Below are 24,277 nucleotides of genomic sequence, written 5' to 3' on the forward strand. Positions count from 1 at the left end.
GAGTCGTCCGTGGTTTTGATAAGATGAGGATCCCAGTGTTCAGTTTATGCCCACAGTTTCGTAGCTCACAGATGGCAGGAGTGACGGAACTGTGGCTTCCTTCCTCCGACGGTCCCAGAAGACACAGTGGGTGAGGCAGCCAGGACCCCACCATTTAGTTACACGCCGACGCCGGCCAAAGTCGTACAGGTGCGGGGCTGGGCTCAGAACCTCCAGACATCTTTTTACATAATTGAATTCCTCCTCTCGTGACCTCACCCTTTGCTACAGAAACACCTCCCAAACACCTCTGGGAACTTTCTCAAATCACGCCTGGCTAGATAACACATCTCTCCACCTCTAATTAGTGCTCGCTTCATTGTCATGAGGTTCTTCGTCTTACAACATTCTTAGTCTGGGAGGGGCGCCCATAACAGAGGCCGCCCGGTCATCCACGCTCAGGCCGGTGTCACACTGTCCCTCTGCTCCACGAGGCAAACTCCACCTGGCTTCACAGCTCAGTTGGCCCTGGTGGCGGCAGGTAGGCAGCAAATGTTCTGTAATTTCTTCCTCTTCACTGCATCTCTTTCTTCTCAAGCTCTTTCTCCTCAACACGGAACGTGTTCTTATGATTTTCCTGAGTTCACATTTTCTAGTTCTACTAACTAAACTTGATACCGTTCCCTCCTCCAAAACAACAAATTGACCTCTGAGCGATGCTGTTTACTCCACATCCAGGACTAGACTTCAAACCTTCTGATTTCTAGCCCTCTCCATTATGTGACACTGACTTTGGTGCACTTTACAAAGGAGTGCAGCCTTGCTCCTCAAAAAGTGGTCCACAGAGCAGCAGCATCAGCATCACTTGGAGTTTGATGGAAATGCAGACTCTCAGGCCCGTTCCAGACAGACAGAGTCAGAACTGGCATGCGTGATTCCCGAGCACCTTAAAAACTGGGACGTGCTGAGTCAAGGAATATCAGATAGCCTTCACGTTTATGAAGAATGACAGCTGCCGACCTGGGATGTCTGTCTGCAGTTGGCTACGTGAGCACCACACGTCACAGTCACCTTGCCTCTGACTGCTCTAGTGACCCGGTGAGACAAGTATCGACAGAAGGCACAGCGGGAAAGCTCTCTTTGAAAGACTCTGTCTCACCTGGAAAACAAAAACCTTGCTCTTCCTTGATCCCGGCATGATGCTCTGGGTCCATACGAAAGAGAAATATTTGCCACAAGATTTTTATGCTAAATTTTGAGCTAAAGTAAAATTGTTGAAAGGGTGTAACCCAGCCTTTCGTGTGCTGAATGTGCGATTCTCTGAGTTTTCCCGCTCTTACACTGCTCAGTCCTGTTCCTGCTGCTTACATTCTTGGATTCATCACCGACTCTTCCCTTCCTCACTCCCACGTCCAATTTAACAGCAAATCCTCTTTGCTCTTGTTGGTGGTGGTGCTGTCCAGGGGATTCCGACTCCAGCAGCCCTGTGGACAGCAGAGGGAACCCTGCCCTGCCTTTCTGCGCCGTCCTCTCACCCTCTGGCTCTACATCAGGCACACAGACAGCACGCTCTGCTGCTATTCAGAGGGCCGCCAGCTCCTCCTTCCTAGTCTGTCTAGTCTGGAGGCTCCACTGAAACCTGTCCACCGTGGGCGACCCTGCTGGTATCTGAAATCCTGGTGGCCTAGCTTTCAGCATGACAGCAACACGCAGCCGCCATAGTATGACCACCATATGGTGTGGTTCCCTGACTGGGACACGAACCCCGGCTGTGGCAAGAGCACCGGATCTAACCACTAGACCACCACGGCTGGCATCCTGTTGGCTCACCTTTAAACTGTGTCGTCCCTTCTCCCCACCTCTGCTGCTCCCGCCTGGTCTGAGCCACCGTCATCTTTCCTGGATCATTGCGATTTCCCTCTAACCGACCTCCACTCTGCCTCTGTGCCTTCACAGCACACAGCAGCCGGACTGATCATGTGAAAGTATGAAGTCAACCACTCTCCTGTCCCGAACCTTCCAGTGGAAACCGCTTCAGAGTCACAGCAAAGTTCTCACAGGGACCCCCCCGGCGCCACCTCCCCTTTACCCCCCACAGCTCTGCCCACTCCTCTCTGGCCACAGCGGCCTCCTTGCCATTGCTGGAGCTTGCTGGAAAAGCTCAGGCTGGGGCCCTTTGCACGTGTGGCTCCCCGTGTACGGAAAGATCTTCCTCGGGATATCTGCCTGTCCTGCCCCTCAGCTCCCTCCAGCCTTCTCAACCAGACCCATCCTACCCACCCTGTTTGGAACACTCCCCACCATACGTGTACGGTGACAACGGCCATTAGTCTTTTGATGGCGAACATGACATAGTCTGCACAGAAATCGAAATAGAATGATGTACACCTGCAATTTATATAATGTGACAAAGCAACGTTACCTCAATAAAAAAATACATAAAAACACTATCAAAGGGAAAAAAAAGAAAGTAAAGTACATAAATCCTCCCTGTCTCCCTTCTGTGCTCCATTTCTGATGCTGCAGCACTTTCCGTGTTTGTCACACGGGAAATTGTTTCATCGCCAGGACAGCCTCCAAGTCCACAACCGGCAAGCTCTCCCGGAAAGGCTCACAAATTGAATTAAGATGACCGAACCACATGGTTTGTTAACTCCATGAAGACTCACGCTGGGAGAATGACGAGGTAAGTCAACACACTTAACCCCGGGAGCAAACGGGTAGAAGGACCGCAGGGCCGGGCCCACAGCCACAACAGCGTTCGGGTCTGTTCCTTCCTCTCCACGCCAGCCTCCCTGAGGTTCCAGCTGAACCTGGTCATGGGGCCTCAGCAGAGGAGGAGTCTGGACCCAGCACATGGCCACGGAGGCTGCTTGCCAACTAGCCTGCTCTGCAGCTAGGATTTTATTTGTGTTTTTTGGGCTGTGGTTAACTTGGGGCCAGAATCAGTTTCCCAAACGGGGGCCAAATTAAGATCTCATGAATCCTGAGTGTCTGGCTTCTATTTTAGTGTCGTGAATACCAGGTCTCCAGGCCTTGCATTTCTTCCTGTCTCTGTCCGAGCACGTAGGCTCCACTTTGTCTTTCTAACAAGGTGCATATGTTACTAATCTACTTGTCTGTGCTTCAATTTGAGTTCCATCCATCCCAACTGTTTTCTCCTAGAGCAGAATGGAATATTCTTAAACAACACTGCGAATGCACACTACAGCCTTGCAGCATGTCACGTCTTCTGCTTATTTATTTTGTTTATTGTCTGTCTCACTCACCCGGAAGAAAAGTGCAACAAACACACGAATTTTCTTCACTGATGTACCTCAGCACGTAGACATGTGTTTGGCCCCAAATAATGCTTAAAAAATAATTCTTGAAAAATGAGGGCCGGCCCCGTGTCTTAGTGGTTAAGTTCGCACACTCCGCTACTGGTGGCCCAGGTTCAGATCCCAGTCGCGCACTGACGCACCGCTTCTCCGGCCATGCTGAGACCGCGTCCCACATACAGCAACTAGAAGGATGTGCATCTACGACATACAACTATCTACTGGGGCTTTGGGGACAAAAAAAAAAAAAAAGGAGGAGGATTGGCAATAGATGTTAGCTCAGAGCCGGTCTTCCTCAGCAAAAAGAGGAGGATTAGCACAGATGTTAGCTCAGGGCTGATCTTCCTCACGGAAAAAAAAAAAAGAAAAAGAAAAATGATTGAAATTCTGAACTGCGAAGATTAAATTAAAGAATGTCTGAATTGCACCAGGACAGGAGGGACGATGACCCGGAAGAGGAAGGGCCGAGGACAGTGAAAGCCGAGCCCTGCAGCCGGTGTTCTGCCGGAGCCAACCCCATCCAGCCCTGCGGGGGTTCCAGTGACCAGGAGGCTTGTCCTGGAGCCAGGGACGTCACCTCTTCCTCTGGATGTGGTCACCTTTTCTTTCTATGCCCTTGAAGGAGCTTTCCTTTGCCAGTTTTACTCACTTATTTTAATCATGTACTCTTGAAATATCTGTTCAGTGAATAAATATCCTGTCGAGGTTGTGCTGAGACTTCACAGCCATGGTGGGGGGTGACACTTGGACTGACTGGGACACTCACCGCTGAGGAGGCTGTGCTTCCTTCAGCCCACAGCACAGCTGGGGTGGAGGTGGAGGTTGCAACCTCGGGGCCCATGGGCACACGCAGGCCTTAGGCCTTTCACCAGGCTGCTCCGGCTGCTGTAACAAAACACCCCTGACTGTCAGCTTAGACAACAGAAATTCATTTCTCCAGGCCTGGACACCCAGGTCAAGGTGCTGGCTGACACGGTTCCTGGTCAGGGCTCCCTTCCTGGAGTGTAGACGGCCGCCTTCTCGCCGTCTCTCTCACGGCCTGTCCTCTGTGTGCACAGATGGCTCTCTTCCTCTTCTTAAAAGGCCACCAGTCCTATCGGATTAGGGCCCCACCCGTATGACCTCATTTAACCCTAATTCCCTCCTAAAGACTCTACCTTCAAACACAGTCATGTTGGGAGTTAGGGGTTCAACACACAAATTTAGGGGGGCACAATTTAGTCCATAGCAGGCCCGATTTCTGCCCAGCACAATTTTTCACTTTTCCTTTTTTAATGTTACTTGTCAGCTTAAAAACTTACCCATTTCCTATGAACTCCACATTCAGCCCTTTGCTGCTCCGGGCCCTCCTCACTCCCTCATTTACCTGCCCAGCCCCCTCGGATGTTTCTGTCTGGACCCCTGGCCCACTGGTTGAACCAGTGGCTAGATTTTTCCAAACTGAAATGTAGGGCATATAGCACTATGAGTGTGAACGTTTGTGGAAGAATAGCCTGAAATTAGGATTGTTCTTGAAAATCATGGCTACACGGAGGACGCTGATAACAGATGACCTAACTCTTCACACATGTGGACCAGAGGGGGAGACTTGAATCTAGCCCACTGTTTGACACCCTCACACCACCTGAGACTCATTTGTTAAGTTAGATTTTTTTGATAGTGAGGAGCTTATTGGTGTTGGACTGTAGAAAATACACAGGTCGAAAGCAGACACAGGCTCCACAGCAGAGTTCTGCAAGTTTCTTTGGCCATGACCCAGAGCAAGAAATTTTACCTTAGAATCCTGTGCACAGGGATGCTCTGTGACATACTGGATGGTGTTGTCTTGTCGTGTCCTGTCCCATCCTGTCCGTCCTGTCTTATCCCGTCCTGTCCTATCCTGTCCTGTCCTGTCGCATCCTATCCTAACCCATCCTGTCCTGTCCCGTCCGCCCTGTCTTATCCCGTTCTGTCCCTGTCCCGTCCCATCCCATCCTGTCTTGTCCTATCCTATCTTATCCTATCCTATTCTATCCTGTCCCATCCCATCCTGTCCCATCCCGTCCTGTCCTATCCTGTCCTGTCCTATCCTGTCCCGTCCTGTCCTATCCTATCCTATCTTATCCTATCCTAGTCTATCCTGTCCCATCCCGTCCTGTCCCGTCCTGTCCTATCCTATCTTATCCTATCCTAGTCTATCCTGTCCCATCCTGTCCTGTCCCGTCCTGTCCTATCCTAGTCTATCCTGTCCCATCCCGTCCTGTCCCGTCCTGTCCTATCCTATCTTATCCTATCCTAGTCTATCCTGTCCCATCCCGTCCTGTCCCGTCCTGTCCTATCCTGTCCCGTCCTGTCCTATCCTATCCTATCTTATCCTATCCTAGTCTATCCTGTCCCATCCCGTCCTGTCCCGTCCTGTCCTATCCTGTCCTGTCCTGTCGTGTCCTATCCTAACCCACCCCCTCCTGTCCTGTCCTGTCCTGTCGTGTCCTATCCTAACCCATCCCCTCCTGTCCCGTCCTGTCCTATCTTATCCTATCTTATGCTATCCTATCCTGTCCCATCCCGTCCTGTCCCATCCTGTCCTGTCCCATTCTGCAGTGCTTGTATGGCCTACACAGTTGAGTTCCAAAACATGAATCAAGTGTGTGGCGTTTAAAAAACGCCACTCTAGTGGGCTGGGCCCCAGTTTCCTTTCTGTTAAGAAACATTTTGGTTAACCTGGAGGTTTTTGGTTTTGTTGCTCGCATACGCGTCGATGTGGCCTTGGCTGGCGTCAGGCCGGGGACATCACTCGAGCGTTAGCATCCCCGTGGAGGCCCTCCATCTACAAGGCGCTGCAATCGCAGCAGCGCCCGCCGCCCAGGCCCTGAGGGCAGCCGGCCCTGCTCCGCCGGGAGCGCGCAGTGCGGGTTCTGCTCTTAGCTCTCCGTTTCCCGGCCGCCTTCCCGGGTCACCGTCCCTCTGCTGACTTGGTGACTGTGGTCTGCGGCCACCACGAGGCCTGGCGTGGCGGGCGAGGGGAGAAAACCCGCGGTCTTGCTGCACAGCTGGCCGGCCGTCGGGGGGCAGAGCCTGGAGGCGCCGGGGGGCCGGCAGGGTTTCCGGGACGCCTGCCCGGAGCCGGGCTGAAGCCCCTCGTGTCCCGGCGGAAAGCGGGCTCCCTGCTGCCGCCTGCTGGCCACGCGGCGAAGCAGCGCTGCTGAAGCGCGGGCGGTTCTCCGTGCCGCTCGTCCGTATAAAAATCCCGTTGGGGGGCGCTGAAGTTCGTCACCTGTCCTCCAGTGTTCGTTCCCAGCAGCCTCGCGTGCAGCCCGAGTGCCCGAGCGCGGGGGCGACCCTCCCTCACCGTCCCGAAGCCTCCGCCAGGGAGCCCGGAAGGGGAATTCCCACCCGCCTGGTCCTGTCTGGCAGCGGGCTCCCCCGGGCGGGCTGAGGGGAGGGGCCGTCTGCTGCCGTCAGGGCTGCAGAGCGCGCTCTGGCCCCGCAGAGGCCCCTGGCTGCTCCACGGTCTCCCGAGGGCGCCACACGTGGTGTGCGCACGGCTCCTTGAAGCGACCGGGTCCCGCCTTGTGCGCAAGCCTGTTGGCTCAAATGCTGCGCTGTTGTGAGTGGCCCCCTGGGTTTACCTGTTAGTGGGGGAACCCCAACATCAAGGCCTGGCTTCCCTTCTGGAGGGTCCCTATTTTTTAAAAAAGGAAGACGTGGGGCCGGCGCTGTGGCTCAGCGGTTGAGTGCCTGCGCTCCACTACTGGCCTCCGCTACTGGCCGCTGGGGGTTCGGTCCGGCGCGCACCCACACACCGCTTCTCCGGCCATGCTGAGGCCGCGTCCCACACACAGCAACTAGAAGGATGTGCAGCTGTGACATACAACTATCTACTGGGGCTTTGGGGAAAAAAAGGAGAAGGATTGGCAATAGACGTTAGCCAGAGCCGGTCTTCCTCAGCAAAAAGAGGAGGATTAGCATGGATGTTGGCTGAGGGCTGATCTTCCTCACAAAAAAAATAAATAAAAAAGGAAGACATGTCTACACAGAGTCACACAACAAAATTGTGTATCTAAAATGTTTACACTGAAAAAATTATCATTTTTATGGGCGAATGCAATGCAATTTGTGCTAATCATGATGTAATTGCAGGGTTTATTTAAAATATTAACTCAAAGCACAACAGCAATGGAATGAAGAGCCTGCGATGCACTTAGAGCAGAGGGTCCCCCCGTACCCCCTCAGTGCCCGGCCACATTGTACACAGGGCAGGCTGGAACCTCTGGCCCTGGGGAGCACATTCTAGGGGGATGAGATGAATGAGTTAAGTCAATTATACTAGAGCACGGGAAACAGGGACAAGTGCTGTGGATGGGGGACGGGGACATGTGTGGAGGGTGGCTGTGGTGTTGCGGGGTCAGGGTGTGCCTTCTGGAGAAACTCTCTGAAAAGAGACCTGCAGTTCGAGAAGGAGTTAGCCACGTTCGTGTGCGAAGCAGAATTCCAGGCAGGGGAGCAAGCAGTGTGTGCAAAGGCCCTGAGGCAGGTGTGTTCTGGGAATAATGGAGGAGGCCAGCATGGCGGGAGTGGGGGGGAGAGGGGACTAGGAGGAAATGAGGTTGGGAGGAGATGCAGGGAGGGCGGGCTGTCCTGCGGCTTTTACTCCTACTCTCGAGGGCACTCTGTAGTCCTTGAAGGATTTCAGCAAAGGAGGAGTGTGACCTGCTGTAGCTTTTAAAAGAATTGTGCTAGCTCTATGTGGAGAAAAGGCCACAGGGGGTGAGGGCAGAGGCCAGGAGAACAGTCAGCAGGCTCCTGGAGAGACCCAGTGAGGGGTGCTGGGGGCTCCCTGGCTCCCAGGGGAGGGAATGAGAAACAGCAGATCCTGGATGTGATCTGAAGATGGAACATCGAGGTTTGTGGGTAGATCTGTTGTGACCTGTGGAAACAGGGGACTCAAGGGGACCTGAGCCTTTGGGCCTGAGCCGGGGAGGTCGGGCTGGCATCACCTGTGATGGGAGGATTGAGCGTGGACTAGTTTCAGGGGAGACAGGCAGCGCCTCAGTCCTCTCGGGGGCTCTGGCTCTGTGTGGACACCCTCTCTGGACGTGATCCGAGAGTCTGAATTTACAGCCTCTGGCAGCTGAGCCTCTGCAGTTAGAAGCCCTCCCGACCCACTTCCACAGGAGGGTCCCGGCCCCCCACGGCTAACAGACGCCCCCTTAGACTCCTCACGGTCTCTACTTCTCCAGAGCGTGCATGTTAGTTATGCCTTTATGATATCTGTGTGATTATTTGCCTAATTGTCATTTCCCCTCACAAGGCTGTGGTGCCCTGCATGTGGCAACTACGTCTGTTTCTGCTTCTGTCCTGTTCCCACCCGCGGGGCAGGCCTGGCCGGAGATGGGTTCCCAACAGACACTGGTTAAGGGAGGAATGAATCACAGTGAGATTTCAGGGGCCTGGCAGGACCCCGGGAGCCCATCACTTTTAATCCCTCGGCATGGCCTCGCCACCCGGCTTTGTTTAACGACCCAGGTCACGGATTTTGATGTGCTGAACACAGGCAGCAGCAAGGTGGCCCTGTTCTAAGAGGCAGCTATTCGGGGCGGGAAGCACGGGCCTGGGTCTGTCCACCCTGCTGGAGCCGCTCCACTCTGCCCCCCGCCTCTGCGCCTGAGGACCCCCACACCCTGCTCTCCCTCCTCCTCCAGAGCCACCCGCAGCCTGCCCCGGCACACGCGCCGTGGGATCACGGAGGAAGGGCACTCTGCCCCACCCGCTCCACGCTCCTGCCTCCAGGCCACCACAGACGGCCGGGCTCTGCTGTTTCTGCTGCCCAGCGCTGAGTGTGGAGCCTAGAAAGGGGGAGGGCTGCGGATTCCAGTGAGGAAGGTCCCTCCTCACTCTCCGTCTCCGACTCAGAGTGAACACCCTCCCGGCTTTTCACACCTAAGTTCAAAGTCCTCTGGCTCCTAATCGCATTCTCGCCCCAAGTGTACCGAACGCAGGGTTTTTCAGCTTTGGCGCTGTGGGCGTCTGGGCTGGTTGACTTTCCCGTGGGGCCGCCTGCACGCTGCAGGGCCGGGCCGTGCCCTAGGATGTTCAGCAGCGTCTCTGGCCTCTACACTCTAGATGTCAGTAGCCCCCTCTTTCTCAGTGTGCCAACCAAAAATGCCTCCGGGCATCCTACATGTTGCCTGGGGCAACACCAGCCCCAGCTGAGAGCTCTGTGTTTTGTGGAATATTTGTGCCTTTCGACATGCTGCCCTGTGAGGTCTCCCTCTCTCGCCCTCCCTGCCCCATCTCTTAGGGATCTCCACAATGCTGTGTGGACTGGAAGCGGGGTGCTGGCCCTGTGCTCCCCCAGCCGCTTCAGTCCGCAGCGCTCAGAGCCGCCTGCAGTCGCCATCCTCCCATCCCCACTCCGGACGTGTTGACGATGTGAGGACAGCCTGCTCTTTTATGTGCTGTCTGCACTCCCACCCACGAGACGAGCAGTCTTTATCGTCTTTACTCAGCATTTTCCTTGTAAACTTAAGAAATGTTTTTTGTGGATAATAATACTGATGATGGAAAGCTCAGAAAAGTTGTTAGACGCCAAGATAATCTTTGGCAGAAAGTCCTGGGAAACTCCCGGACTAGTGGGAAAGTTGCTGGTTCTGTGCGATCTGACAAGTCTCCAGGAATCCCAGGAAGGGAGTCGCCAGCTGGGCTGCAGATGGGGAAACTGATGAGACAAAACGTGCTCTGAAACATTACCTGAAAGTGGGCTGAGTGGGGGCAGGGACATACCTCAGCTTCTACGTTATGATGAGGCCACAGGAGCTCAGGTGGGGTCAGGCCTGAGGGCCCCAGAGACACCAGCGACAGGAAAGAACGCGGCAGAGGGCAGAGGGGCAAGGCTCTGCCCGAGGGACACGTAGCCTTGGAGTCCGGATTTGAACCCAGGTGTCCTGAGCCTCTGTTCGGATTTGTGATGAAGTTCCCTTAGTCCATGGAAAAATAAGAAAAAGAGGACAATTTGGAAAGGTTTTTCCAAATGTGACTTCGTTACATTTTAAAACTCTCCTTTATTCTCAGATTTATGCCCTTCTGGCCCTTCTACCTTTTTTTGTTGACAAAACATTGTCTCTGTTAAGAGATAATGACTCTAGATGTATTTGGAGTTTTGGGGGTTTTCTTAGTGCCCTTATTTTGGCAATCCCAAAGCAATTCACCACCACCTCTCCTTGAAAAAACACAAAGCTCTGGGAACCACTGATAGAGGCCATACGCCCAGAACAGTAGAGGTTTCTGGTTCCTGGAGAGCAGGGCGGAGGCACAGCTGTGGGTGAAGAAGCCTGAGCCCGAGGAGCAGTCTCCACAGACAATGGCAGCCCAGCCGCCAGACCCGCTTCTCCAGGATCGCCCTTCTTCCTCCCTTCACTCGCCCTCGGGACTCGGAACTTTCTGGAGTCCCCTGGCGTGACCCCTGATGTGGGGCCCTCCTGCCCCCAGGCCGCTATACCTGGTCTGACCCAGACTCCTGGGTGCACCTGGCGGGGTGGGTGGGCTTGGCCTCCAGCCACCGTTGTTCTTTCTGGCTGTGGCTTCCTCTAGAATGTAAAGGCACGGGGATATTAGTTCTCCCATGTTCTCGAGCGCTCTGCTTGAGAACAGAATACCAAGACGGAAAGAAAGCCTTCCCCTACCACAGGAGCAGGGGTGGAGCTGCTCCTCCCGAGTGTCGTTGGCCCAGCTCACTCCCGCGCCCGGGAAACAGGGGACTCAGGTCCCCAGACCACTTCCATCAGGCTTCAGTTTCCACCAAAACGTCCTGTACACCAGTTTACCAGACCCTCAGATGCGCATTTACGTCTACACAGAGGCTGCTGGAGACACCAGAAACTAACCTGAGGATGCGTGTGCATTGCAGCTGCTCGTAGCTGGGGGTTGGCACGCTACAGGCCCATGACTGCCCTTCAAGTCCTGCGGCCTCAGCAGCTGCCGATCAGCAGAGAAAGAAGGATCCGAGGGTTTAAAGAGGAAGATGACAGGGGCCGGCCCGGTGGCGCAAGCGGTTAAGTGCGCGCGCTCCGCTGCGGCGGCCCGGGCTTCGCTGGTTCGGATCCCGGGCGCGCACCGACGCACTGCTTGGTAAGCCATGCTGTGGCGGCGTCCCATATAAAGTGGAGGAAGATAGGCACCGATGCTAGCCCAGGGCCGTCTTCCTCAGCAAAAAAAGAGGAGGATTGGCGGATGTTAGCTCAGGGCTGATCTCCTCACAACAACAACAACAAAAAAAAAAAAAAAAAAAAAAAGAGGAAGATGACAGAGGACAGAGGGTGTCTGAGAGCTTCGAGGGCTTTCAAGGGAAAAGGAAACCAAAACAGGAGAGAAATACGTGGTCAACACTTATCTGCGTGTCCTCGTCTCCAGTGAACTGCTCGTCATCCACTCCCCCACGTGTAAGGGTCACAGTGTGCTTCTCCGGCCAGACTGTTCAGCGGGTTACATCTGGCAGAGGGGGAAGCGGCCGTACCTTTTGACTATTTTGTGGGCAGTTCAGGAGGGCTCACGGGAGCAGAGAAGAGAGAAGGGAACCGGCAGTGGGCCAGCCCCTGGGGGAGAGGCCGCGCCTGGAAGCTGGGCCCTTGCTTTCTCACTTAATCTCACAACAGTCCCACCTGGGGAGTGCTAGTGTCCTCATTTTACAGATGAGGAAACAGCTGCTCAGAGAAGTTAGGTAACTCACCCCACATCACAGAGCCGACAGAGGACAGAACGGATGCACACCCAGATCTCTGTCTCTGATCTTTCCACAAGACCACCTGCAGGGTCTGGCCCTCTGATGCTTTCAGGAGATGGGGGTGTGGTGTCTGGGCCACGAGGTGACACAGAGAGAATCTAAGGTGAGAGGCAAAAACCCATGGCAGGTACAGTCACCGCGAACACACGGGACAGGGTCACCTGTTGCTCCCTGGCCCTGTCTCCGGAGGCCCCTCCTGGAGAGCCGGGCGGGCAGGGAGGCCTCAGCTGAGGACGCATAGGAATTTGTGTTCAACAGGAAACAAACAGAGTCAGGGTTGCAAGGCTCCATCCCAGCCAGCGTGAAGGTGGACCTTGAGGGGCTCGTGATTCTAGCAGTTTCTGGAGTTGAGAAACACGTGAGATTGTCTGCATGATGCCCTCATTACAGAATTATGATTCAGTTGACTCGCCCTTTCATTGCAAACCATTACCGTCAACTGACATCGGAGATAGTGTATGTTTAGAGACTTAAAAATTTATACCTACTGAGGCAAAAAAATCTTAAAATTTAAAAAAAGCATCAAATCCTTGGATCCAACATGTGCAATTTTGTGACAGCTCAGGAAATCCGCTGGCTTCTGCCTCGGATCTGAAGATTGTTTACATTCCAGCGGAATTCCTGGGAAAGTCCAGAGTCTCTGTGCTTTGAAAACAATGGCTTACGGAGATCAGCTTCCCAGCTGCAGCACCCCCACCCGAGGGGAGGCCGGAGAGGGGCCTGCCGGGTGGACAGGCCGGACCTTCGCTCCTCAGGAGCCCTGCCTGTCTGCTCCCTTGAGTGGAAACTAAACTGGTTGGGAGGAGTGTGGACGCCCGGCTGCCGAGCCCAGCTGGGCTTGGAAGAAGATTGCTGCTTCATCAATAGCGTCAAGAGCAATTATTGCTGACAATTTCTGCAAGTTTTCAGAGTCCAGCCATTCCCTGGATGGGCTGGGTACTCACGAGGTGTGGCGACCTTTTCACTCCCTGAGGAGTCATGGAAACAGAGCCAGCAGCAGTCAGCTTCAGCTATCCTAGACCTTCCTTCTGCAGAAGAGGAGACCAAGGCCCTGAGAAGCTCAATCAATTTTTAAAATCACACTGTTGGTTAGCGGCAGGGCCAAAGCAAGGCACCAGGCTTCCTTAGTTTATTCAGCACAGGTCAGTGGCGTTCTGCACCGTGTACCCCTAAACCAGCAGTTAGTAAGGGGGGATGGACCTGGGGGCAGGTCTGTCCTGCAGTTTCATTCAGTCATCAACCTCTGGAGAGAGGGAAGCTGACTCTCAGGTTAAGGTTGGTTGTAACTACAAGAAGCCAAAGTGGAAACCTCCTTCCTCTTGCCAGGGGTGGAGGTAGCGTGGGCGTATGATTGGCTCTGGGCAAGCAGACGTGAGGGGAAGTTTGCTGTGGGTCTTGGAAATATTCCTGGGAATGATTTTTCTTCCCCAAACGTTGTCACCTGTGGATGTAATGCCTGGAGGTGGGAGCTGGCCTGTCGAAGCCCCGAGGCCAGCGGAGAAGGGAGGGGGGAAACCTGAGGCCTTGAGGATGTCATTGAGCTGCGGGAAAGCCAAACTGGGAGGCCCTGCAAGGACGCGTGTTGATCCTGATGGAAGCAGCAGAGTCAGGTTTTCTAACACTGGCAACTGAAAGAGTTCTTCAGAAACATTTGAAGTTTTAGTGGGAAGTCATGACTCCATCTAATGACTTCTCTTTTCTCTTAGGAAACTAGGAGGATGGGAGATTTGAAGAAAGTGGAGAACTGGGAAACAGCTTCTCAGGAAAATTCTGAAGGGATGCTGAGAGCCTGAGAAACGATAGCAGCACCAATCTGTTCTCGTAGATGACTCTTCTCCAGCTGTGCTCGGCAGCCCCGACAGCAGTGGAGACAATGGATAATTACGTTCAGCAAGGTTTGGGGTTTTTCCAGGCGGGTGCTTCCCCTTTCCTCTCTGCCACATCATCTTGTCTTCCAGGTCAGTTCAGTTCAATATTAACAAATGTCCACCAGGGAGGAGGCACTCATAAGTTCCTGTGAAAATAGAAGAATATTCTTGTGACTTCCAGGTTGGCCCAGATAAAGCCAGAGGCTCTCCCAGTGGGTCCATGGCTTCAAGGCATCAAACCATCTTCAACTGTGAGACTATAGATTGTCAAAATGAAAAAAACAGTCACAAGAAAAAGAAAGTTCCTGTGGACTCCTTTTGAATGTCTTTGGGTTAAAAGCAATGGGAACATGGTGGTCAGATGTTCTAGGTTTACTTTCAAAACACAGATCAGATGGTGTTGATAAACGTGTTCATTTCTTCACTGCAGACTCCATCCCTGAGTGTCCATCATGTGGCGAGTCCACGTGCTGTGAACTGCCAACTTGCTCTCTGGAAGTAGAGTGGAGGAATCAGACGAAAGCTAATGTTTACAGCACAATTCAGAATTTACACCTGGCAGAGTGAACCGTAAGGGGAGGTGTTGTGTCCTCTTTGGACGAGAGGTGGGACAACCGGTAGGTGGCTAGGGAGGGTTTCTAGCCTAGTAGAAATTCTACAGGCGGGAAGGGCGGGCAGCACATTTCAAGCGGTATGGGAAGCCTGCTTGAGGGCCTGGGGGCGAGGCAGCCTGGTCCACTTGGGGCACAGCTGGGCCTGTCCTGGGGCTCAAGGGGCGGAGAGCTTTTGGGAGATTGGCGGCAAGGGTCAGGACCATTTGAGAAGCTTGAATTCAAGACTGCTGGAGAGAAGCAGCCCTGAGCAGCTGAGGAAGGGGAATAATGCAATCAGATTTATTTCCTGGAAATGGCCTGTGCAGAGGCTGAGCTGGAGGAGACACTGAGAGGGAGTGAAATGGGGAAGGCGTTCTGGCCTGTGCGATGAGCATTCCAGCAGGAATGGAATTGGAGCTTTGAAACAGAACAGGCTCTGGTGTTGGGGAACAGAGAATCTACAGACCATCGCGTTTGGATTTACAAGTTCAAAAGCATGTTCTGAATCCTTCGTCAAGCTGGAGTCCGCGTTGTGCTCTCTCAGACATGTCTTGCAGAAATACAGTCCAGTGACCAAAAGAAAGTTTTGAAAGATTACTTTAATCATTGATTTGAGTGGTTTAAATAAAAAACCAAAACTTGAAAGAGATCCAAACACACAACCACAACCATTCCTACAACAATTCCCTTCTGTCTGAAAGATTCGCACACTCTGCTCACCTCTCTCCACACGTGCTACATCTGCTCTCGACCCTCAGCCTTGGACGGCTCTTCCCCCGCATTCCACAGGCCCCCTCTGCGTCTCCACCTGTCACCTCTCCCATCAGAAAGACCCCAGCTCCGCCAGGAGGGGAAATGGCACCAGCCAAGGTCGGGTCCTCTTTGCTGGGTGGCAGAGGGGGAGAAGGTGGGATCGCTCCAGGTTAATGATTTTTCATCCCATCATTGGACTTTCTCTATTCAAACTTGTATTGATTAGCCAGGACTCAACCGTCAATATGAAATAAAAACAGACAATTATCTGCGTAGTTTTGAAAAAGGGAAGAGATTTCTGCTTTAATCATTCATCAGTGTTACTTTCTCATTTTTAAAAAATAAACTTTATTTTCTAGAGCAGTTTTAAATCCCCAGCATGTTTATTTTATCAGAAGATAAATGACCACTCATCGCTAAAGGGAAGTTCTGACTTAAGCAGAAGCTTGCTACAAAGATTTTACAGGTCACACGATTTCCCAGGAAACAAACTGAGAGAATTACCTTGATGCTGCTAGATGGGCTTTATTGGATTAATTGACATGACAACCGTTGTGTCTTCTGAAGACACAATCTATTGAGCATTAAATCTGGGCCGGGCCTATTCCAAGGGCTCTACTGGTTCTAATTCATTCCATCCTCACCACTGCCCCATTGCTGGCAGCATTTTGTAGCTGGAAAAGCTGTGTGACTCAGCTGGTAAGTGGTGGACTGAGTGAGGGTTCAAATCCAGGCCATTGGCCTCCAAAGCCCAGTTTTAACTACTAGTCTTGAGGGCCGTGTGCAGAAACAGTGAACTTGTATTTCTCTCGGGGATGCTCCCCTGGGTAGAGGTGGAGCGAGCGCCAGGTCTGGGTGTTGGGATGATGTCTAGCTCCTGGGATGAGCCGTGAGAGAGGATGGGAAGAGGCCTGAAGGTCCCTGATGGTGCGTGCAGGGATCATGTTGGCTAGGTTCACGGCATTTCTGTCTTTCATTGCTGCTGTTAAATGCTCTTCTAGGAGAGGCCAAGGCATTAGGTCCTGTTTTCTGCCTACACAAGGGTGTAAAGGAGGGGGCAGTGCTGCCCGAGGCTATCTGGGTGGTAGCAGCGAGGATTGAAAGAAACTTCCCAAGAAGAAGGAGCACATCAGAGCCGCAAGGTCCAGCTGCCTCTCTGGACGAAGGATTCTACCTCCACTGCAAATATTGGAACATCTGGTTGCACTGTGTCAGGACTGGAGGAGGTGGCAGTTTCCTTTCTTTCTAAGGGCGCAATACAGCAATCAGAAACTGAAAGGCTCCTTGCACAGTGAAGAGTGTGGCGTGCAGCTGCTGAGCTGTGAGACTTTCTGCTCCTCCACCACCCTCTGGCCCCCATCTGCTCTTTAGGGCACTCTTGTGTGGGCATTAAGATCGCGTTAATACCATCAACTTCTTCTCTTCCTCCTTGCCTCCCTGCGTTCCTCGTCCAGTAAATCACTGAACTCCCCCGTGTAGTGGCCCCTTGGGTACTCGTGGCTGATCAGAAGCTTCTCGGGAGCCTGTCCCAAAGCAAATACTCAATAATGTTAGTGAATTCATGAGCAACGTCAAACCTAAATGAGGAGGAAATAATGAACGTGGAACAATCCGCTCAAAATGACATTCTCGAAGTTTTTCTAAGTATCCTAAAAATAGCAGAAGGGAAAATAGTTTCCGGTCTTTTTCTTTGCCAAAGGATTTTCTCCCATAAGCAGTTCGTTAGCAGTAGCTCCCCAACTTTCCGAGACCAAAGAGCAACAAGATTAGGATTAGGATTAGATTAAGATTAGGATTAGGGAGTCTGAGAGTCTGCACGCAGCTCGGGGACCGGCCCTGAAGTCGTCTCCACTCCGATGCCGAGGCCTACCCCTCTGCCTTCAGGTTCTTGGAGCGAAGTGTCTCAGATGTTTCCACCCACACAGAGACGCTGACGTGTCTCTCCTGACCTTTCTACTGAAGTTATTTCCAAATTAGTTTCCACATTTCCACTGCTGCGAGGTACTGTGCTTATCGTTCTGCTCACATCTGTTCTGGCACCACTTGGCGTGGATGGTGGGGGTTCCATGTCCATTTCCTACAAGCCTCTGTTGAGCTCCACCCGAGTGTTACTGATAGAGCCGGGAGTAAAAAATCCCATCCAGCTCTGTCCTGTGATTGTCCACTGATACAGCTTGCCTCCCTCTACCTTCCAAAATTTGAGCATAAAAATATTTCCTTGTTTTGTAGACATTCTGGCGGCCCCAAATGAAAGGCCTGTCTCCGGGCTTGTGCTGCCAAATAAAACCAGGTATATATTGTGTTATAATATGCCATTGTTGATACTCCCAGACCACCCAGGAGCTTTGGCAGCCTATTGTCGTGGAAAAAAACTGTAAATTGATTCAAAGGGGAGAGACTGAAGAGCGAATGAAAATGAGGGAGGTACGCTGACCTGTGAGCCGGGCACTCTAATAAGAATGGAATTCAGAGATTGCCCGGTGGCGTAGTGGTTAAGTTTGCACATTCCACTTTGGTGGCCCAGGGTTCGCTGGTTCAGATCCTGGGCGTGGACCTACTCACTGCTCATCAAGCCATGCTGTGGCCGCACACCACATAGAAGAGCTACAACTCTACAACTATGATATACAACTGTGTACTGGGGCTTTGGGGGGAAAAAAGAAAAAGAGGAAGATTGGCAACAGATGTTAGCACAGGGCCAAACTTCCTCAAAAAAAAAAAAAAAGAAAAGAAAAAAGACCATATTTAAAAAAAAGAATGGAATTCAAATTTTTAAAATAGCACAGAGCCAGCCCTAATGGCCTAGTGGTTAAGGTACAGCACTTTCACCACTTTGGTGGCCCAGGTTTGTTTCCCGGTCTCGGAGCCACACCACCCGTCTGTCAGTTGTCATGCTCAGAAGCGGCTCACGTAGAAGAACTAGAAGGACTTACAACTAAGATATACAACCATGCACTGGGGCTTTGGGGAGGGAAAAAAAAAAAGGAGGAAGATTGGCACCAGATGTTAGCTCAGAGTGAATCTTTCCCTGCAAACAAACAGACAAAAAAAGAAGTGAATTGTTAAAAAAAATTAAAATAAAGTAGAACAGACTCTGGTATTTGGGGAACAGAAAATGTATAGACCATCACGTTTAGATTTATAAATTCAAGAACTTACTTCTGATCCTTCTTCAAATTGGAGTCCACCTTATGTTTTCTTGGAATGGTGACATCATTGCAGAAATACAGTCCAGTGACCAAAAGAAATTTTTGAAATTTGCTTAAAACTGTAAATTGAGTGTTGGGTGTGGGGAGGGAGACTTACCCTAAAGATTTTTGATAGAAAATCTGCAAACAAAAAAGTTCATCAAAAATTTCAGCTTTCTGGGGCCGGCCCGGTGGCACAGCGGTTAAGCATGCGTGCTCTGCTTCCTCGGCCTGGGGTTCGAAGGTTCGGATCCCGGGCTCGCACTGACGCACTGCTTGTCAAGCCATGCTATGGCGGCGTCCCATATAAAGTGGAGGAAGAGGGGCATGGATGTTAGCCCAGGGCCAGTCTTCCTCAGCAAAATAGAGGAGGTTTTGCGTCAGATGTTAGCTCAGGGCTGATCTTCCTCACAAAAAAAAAAAAAAATTTCAGCTTTCTTCAAAGACCACTTTAAACTGGCACTTAGACATTGGAAACCAAGCATAACTCCTCTTGGAACGACCAGGAAGGATATAGAGACAGAGACAGAGACAGAGATAGAGATAGAGAGAGAGAGAGAGAGAGAGAGATATATAGAGAGAGATTTGATAGGTATTATATGTCCAGCTGTTGGTAAGGCCTGACCTAAGAGAAAAATCCAGAGAAACAAACTCTGGTTAGTAGGTGAGGTTTGGAGTGGCCGTTTTTCACAGCCGCCCTGAGGACTGGAGAAATCGCAGTGATAGGGCACGTGCTCCCTCACCTACTTCCCACTTCCCTCCCTGCCACCTGGTGATGCACACATGGCCCAGAAACTCACAGGTGTATTTAGGCGACAGGAGGTGTAGTTCCAGGCATCTTAGGAGAGGAGGCCTGTGCTGTTGCATCAGGTCCACCTCGAAGAAGACACGGCAGCAGGTGGAAAATGAACCAGGAAATGAGTGAAGAGAAAGTGAAATACATAGTGACGAATGTTTAATGCAAACGGCTATCCCCATTCAAACCCAAATGGGTGGGCACTTTTAACTGGAGAAAGTAAGGAAAGTTTAAGAAGCATTTGAGGAAGCAAAACATTTCAGTTTAGCCCTGAATCTGGAAATGAAGGAAGACTAGTGATTATGAGGAGCACAACTAACAATTACCAAGCTCAGATGTGTCCGTCAACATCCCAGGCATTGTTGAAGGAACTCTGCTGTGGCTTCTCCACCCAGATTCCTCAGAGTTGAGTTCTCTAGGATGAGAAAAATTTTCCTTGTGACAAAAAGATGACGATGTTTTCAGGAAGATAAACACAAGAAGAACTAAGTACAAAGGGCTGAAAATGTTTTCAGTGTTTTCTAAATATTTTTTAGCATTAATAGTGATTAATACCTGACCAGATGGAAGAATGACCCAAATTGCAAAAGGCAAGATGTGGCGATGGCAGGGTTCTGCTAGGCTCACAGCTGAGTTCATCTGATCTAAAAGCAGAAGCCTGGCTCATTCTTGACTTACCTGGCTGGGTGTCGAGTCTCCTCAAAAGAGCAAAAAATTATGAGGAACTTCTACCCTGAGGGAATTATGAAAAACAAGTGAGAACAGGGTGGTGAACTGAAGGGGAGAGAGGGAGGGCAAGGAGGAAGGGCACACATTTCCTGACTGCCCACTACACATCACATGTCGGTCAAGGCTCTTAAAATGTAGCATCTTGTTCATCCATCTGCACCACTCTGAGATGTGAGGTGACCTCTGTGAGGGAAGGTGTAACTATCTCCATCTGGCCTCAGAGAGATCGAGGAATTGGCCCGAGGTCACCCAGCTATTTTGAGCAGGTACGGGCTTTGAGCAAAGTTCTGACTCGGAGTGCAGACCTCTTCCATACCCACGTTGCTTCCTTAAGAACCTTGAGAAAAAATGTCCAGGTCCCCCGAAGAGTGTCAGACGTTTAAACTAGGCGTGGGAAAGCATTTCAGAAAGAATTCCGTTGAAGGCGGGTATAAGCCTATGACTTCAACTATAAAATAGAGACGATAAAACGTTTGGGTGACGAATGATCTCTGCAAATAACCCAGCCTAAGTGAAGCTGGAGAGGGCAGCAAAGGTGCTGATGTGGCGCTCAAGGAATTCAGCTGAGATTTTAGAAAGACCCATAGGAAAGGCAGAAAAGCTCACAATGAAGGAGAAATGCACAAGGGGGGTTGCCTGCAACATCTGGAATGCTAAGGTTTAGTAGCAACTGAGGCCTGTGAAAGTACGGAAGTGCAGGGCAGGGGATCTGGGGTGTGCTCCAAGCAAGAAGCAGAAGGAGGAAGGCAAGGACCTACTCCAGGGGCGGATGGTGTTTTGTCAGTGGGAAACAGTGAGAAAAGCCAACTCTTCGCTCATATTTGCTTCCACTGTCTTCATCAACGGGAATAACCTTCAGACCTGCGATATTGGATCAAACTTTGGTAATAGACCCTTGAAACCCAATTGCCTTAAGTAAATTTAAGTCTCTTGGCCTAGATGAATGAACTGCCTGAGAGAAGTTGCCAGAAAGGGCACAGTGCTGTATTAATCTGTGACAGCGAAGAATGGCACAGCCTCAAAAAAGGTGGAGTTTGGCATGTGCTATCTTGATTTCCAGAGGGAGAAGGGGGAGTCTCTGAGCCACAGTCGGGCAGGTCGTGCAGGAGAGATGAAGAGTCAGCACAGATTCCCAACAAGCAAGCCATGCTGGATTTATCTCATTTCTCCATAGAGTTCTTATTTGGGTAGACCAATGGAAGTCTGTTGGCAGAGAATATTAACAGTCTTTAATATCCTTAGAGATGAGAAGGAAAATTTGGGGCTAGAATATGATCAATTAAGTGCGTTTTTAACTAGCGAAGGACCATATCCAAAGAACTCCTGGAACCATAGCCTCCTGGAGAGAGCTCTCTAGGAGGTTCATCCACAGCCCTACCCTATCTAACATTCCTGTTTTAATTAATATGGACTGAGCTGGCTTCTTAATTAAAGTTTCAGATGATTTAAGACTGAGAGGAATGAGTGAAACACTGATGTCAGACTTAGGGTTCAAAAGGACCCTGATGGGTTAGAACAAGGACCTGAATCCAACAAGGAGACATGGAATGTGGTTAATATAAAGTTTACACTAAGATTCCAAGATGAGCTGCACAGGTGCATGTTCAAACACTCATGCATGCAAAGAATACCTGCGGGGGTTTCGTTGACTCAAGATGAGCACAGAGTATGTAGAAGCTGCTAAAACCTTGACTGCCGTCTTTGCATTAAAGATATGAGGTACCTGGAACACTACAGTTAACAGACTCTCTATTCTGCTCAGGTTAGACCCCACCTCACAAAGGGTGTTCACTTCTGGGTGCACACTCCAAAAGGGACAGTGACAATTGGGAGCATGGCCAGAGAAGAGGAACAAAGATGGGAAATGAGAAACAGTTAAAGGAACTGAAAATGCATGGCCTGGAGAAGAGAAGATGGTAAGGAATGGGCTTTCTACTACATATCCTAGAAGGCAGAACCAAGGCCAGCCAGGTGGGTTTTGGGCTAATTGTCAGGAAAAATATAATAATTAAGATGCTCAGCCAAAAAATAGGCTGCCTCTCCACGCTGTGTGTTTCCTCTCCTTCTTACTCTTCAAATACAGTTTGGACAGTCACTTACTGAGGATGAGGAAGAGGGGACAGGATGTTCTTGCCTTAGGGCTACGTCATCCCCAGTGGCTGGTGGTCTGGGCTCTTCTTGAACATTTCTTGGGAAAGATCACCACCTAATGACATTGCCTAAACATTTGAATCAAAGCTTATTAAAAATCGTTCTCACTTTTTAGATTGCTACAGATCTTAGATAATTGCTGTGATGCTCTCCAGAATTTGGGACTGTCCCTTGGGGCGGGTCTAAGGCAGATTCGTCCCTCCATCCTCTGCTCCAGGTACCTAATTCAGACCACCACCGTCTCCTGCTCACAACACGCAATTCTCCCCTGAATGTACTCTCCGAGACTCTAGTTTCATGTTCCTTTCAATGCACGCATCAGTCTGCCCACAGTATTCCTTCTTAAATACATATTTCATCAAGTCAGTACCATCTGTAAAACCATTAATGACTCATTTGCTTCAATAAATTTGTGGCATTATGAGGTGGGATAGGAGGGAAGGGGGTGATGGGCTTCTCTGTATCAAAGACACTTAAGGGCCTAACCACAAGATGCACTGTTTGGACCCTGACTGGATACTGATTTGTACCAACGAACTCCAAATGTTTTTATACATCATAACAGAGATCTTTTGATTCATTTTTTAGGCTTTTCCCCCCAAGAAACCATCCCACTTTGCCTTTCCCTACAAACAATCTATAGCAAATGTGCTCCATCTTCATAAGCAAAGACGTGGCCTAGAAGCATTAATTTGACTCATCCATCTAATTGATCACTTGCGAGTGTAGCGGAAGATGTTTTCATCTGCTCTGTGGAGTTCTATCCTGATTTAAGACACAGCCTTTAGGAGAGAAGTCGCACAATTCTTGATTATCTGCTAATAGATAGAGGCAGATGCAAATGTAATTAATTCATGGATTCTTTACCTAGTGCTTTCCACTGTCATAACAATGTCTAAAAACCTGGCTACAAAAAAGCCTAAGAAAACAGGGAGATAAGAAGCAGATTTTGAGAAATGTTTGGGAGAAGGTTTGGTGGTGAACTGAGAACCTTTAATTCTCTTTCTTTTGACAATTGCTTTTCAATTGCATCATTTAAACTACCTATCCTGAACTAACAGCTTTATCCTACCCCCACCAAGAAATTTTAAGTTGGGATTCTCTCTCTGCAGGTGGTTGAAGTGATGACATGTAACTTCTGGAGCTGTGGGATTGCCTCCCCACGGACCGAAGAAGCAGAAGAGACTGTAAAACAGGTGGCTTGAGAGAAGGAGAGGGGGATCGGAAAGGGAAGACCTGGCGCTTTCCAAACCAGAGGCCTGGCTGCCTTTCTCCTCTTGGAGTTGTTGGGACACACCTCAAATCTTATAATAAATCCCCCCTTGTTAAAAACAGAAAGAGAAAGTAAAAGAAAAACCAAAATGAGGTCTGATCATTATCTGAGCATCCTTAAAGCTCTTACTTTTTCTATGAACACTTCTCTGGTCACATCAGCCTGAGCAATGGTATCTTCTCAATTCCTATAAACATTTATTCTCTCCTCCACTTGCTGAAGTCTTATCACAGACTGCCGCCATTGTAAGTTACGTTATATATCTCCTGTGGATCACACGTTATTTGAGAACAAGAATTATGTCTTTCACTCCTTTGTATTTCCCACGGCACCAAGCAAAGCATACGGTAGGCAGACGCTCAATAAGTGTTTATTGATTTGATGAGACTGACCCATGCTCAGCAGGTCAACTCACCTTGCTACTGGAATAATCGAAATTACCTGGATCTGTGATAAAACAATAGAGACTAACCACATAGAAAATGAAAAATGGGGCACTTAGTAACTGTAGGGGAATCCTACATTATGTTCCAGTGTAGAAACAGTTTGAAAAGACCCCACAAAAGAGAGTGCAAGGCTGGATCAGCCACCCCAAGAAGGCAGAATGTTTGACTGGCTTAACAAACGTAATCAGTAGATGACTCACTGGTGTCTGTGTCATCGGCCTATTCAGTTGCCTAATCTTCATGTGTTGGCCATATTTATTCGAAGTCTTTCCCCATTTACATCACCCAGAAAAAGAAAGAACTTGCTGTGCATGTACAGGTTCCGGGAAGTCTGACTTGGCAGCATTCTTACGAAAAAGATCTGGGGGCTTCAGTTGATCTTAAGCTTAATATGAGTAAAGGGCTTGCCTTAATTTCTTAAAA

General features: G+C 50.4%; 1 long non-coding RNA gene across 2 annotated transcripts; it reads left to right on the top strand.

Annotated features, from left to right (window-relative positions):
- The first annotated feature begins 441 nt into the window (after positions 1 to 441).
- On the top strand, positions 442 to 23,487 carry LOC131420636 (uncharacterized). Of its 2 annotated transcripts, XR_009223605.1 has the most exons (4): positions 442 to 520; positions 2,548 to 2,665; positions 13,764 to 13,952; positions 23,248 to 23,487. It is a non-coding gene; the product is annotated as an uncharacterized LOC131420636 (long non-coding RNA). The 2 variants fall into 2 exon arrangements; XR_009223604.1 differs by lacking the exon at positions 23,248 to 23,487 and having other exon boundaries at positions 13,764 to 14,539.
- The last annotated feature ends 790 nt before the right edge of the window (positions 23,488 to 24,277 follow it).

This window comes from Diceros bicornis, chromosome 23, assembly GCF_020826845.1.
Source record: "Diceros bicornis minor isolate mBicDic1 chromosome 23, mDicBic1.mat.cur, whole genome shotgun sequence".
In the NCBI taxonomy this organism is placed as follows: domain Eukaryota; kingdom Metazoa; phylum Chordata; class Mammalia; order Perissodactyla; family Rhinocerotidae; genus Diceros; species Diceros bicornis.